Source organism: Myotis brandtii, unplaced genomic scaffold, assembly GCF_000412655.1.
Source record: "Myotis brandtii unplaced genomic scaffold, ASM41265v1 scaffold326, whole genome shotgun sequence".
In the NCBI taxonomy this organism is placed as follows: Eukaryota; Metazoa; Chordata; class Mammalia; order Chiroptera; family Vespertilionidae; genus Myotis; species Myotis brandtii.
In genome coordinates, this window is record NW_005362534.1 from 4,206,159 (window position 1) to 4,207,086 (window position 928).

The window sequence follows — 928 nt, forward strand, 5'->3', positions numbered from 1 at the left end:
ACCTCAGCGAACGTACCTCAATCAGAGTGAGGACATTTTTAGTAAAGGCCAGCTTAGGAGTTCCCTAATTAAGTTAATAACAATGTACCTACCTATATAGTTTAAGTTTAAAAAATTTGGCTCTCAAAAGAAATTTCAATCGTTGTACTGTTGATATTTGGCTCTGTTGACTAATGAGTTTGCCGACCACTGCCCTAGACAGATCGAAAGAGCATTGCGCTTAATGAAAAGAAATCACTCTCAAAGGGTTACATACTGTATGCTTTCATTTACATAATATTCTCAACATGATAAAACTAGAAATAGAGAGCAGATTAGTAGTTGCTAGGGCAAGCAACTATAAAGGGGTAAGGTTACTTGGTGGTAATGAAACAGTTCTGAATCTTGATTGTGATGGTGAATACATGAATCTACACACAGAATAAAGTTGAGTTGAACTATGCACACACAAGCACACAAACACACACATATGTATACACACATAAATGAGTGCATGTAAAAATGGTGAAAACTGAAGACAATCTGTAGTTTAGTTAATGGTGTTGTTCCAACATCAATTTCCTTGTTTGGTATTATACTCCACCTATGTGATGTGTCACCACTGGGGAAGGTGGAGGAAGGATACATGTGACTCTGTGTACTATTTTTGCAACTTTCTGGGAGCCTTTTGTTATTTCAAAATAAATTTTTTAAAAAACATGTCTGAATAGGTACATGAATAACATGGACACATTTTATCTTCCTTCTTTAGCAAATGGAAAATTTCTCATAAAATACTTAATATTAAACTAATAGAGTATAGAGACATAGTAAATTTAGTATTTATAACATAAGAAATACCCCTTTAAGAATTCGTATGTGAGAGCAAAGATGAAAATACAGGAACCTGATACAAAATGCACCCACTGTAGAAATGGTCAAACACAAA

General features: G+C 34.2%; 1 long non-coding RNA gene across 6 annotated transcripts in view; it reads right to left on the reverse strand.

Annotated features, from left to right (window-relative positions):
* Positions 1-215, reverse strand: part of LOC106726868 — a 20,466-nt gene extending 20,251 nt beyond the window's left edge. For 5 of the 6 annotated variants that reach the window (XR_001362995.1, XR_001362993.1, XR_001362994.1 and 2 more), the window contains exon 1: positions 201-213. This is a non-coding gene — a long non-coding RNA (uncharacterized LOC106726868). Of the gene's footprint in view, positions 1-200 lie in introns of all 6 variants that reach the window. The other variant, XR_001362992.1, reaches the window with a different exon arrangement.
* Positions 216-928: the final 713 nt, after the last annotated feature.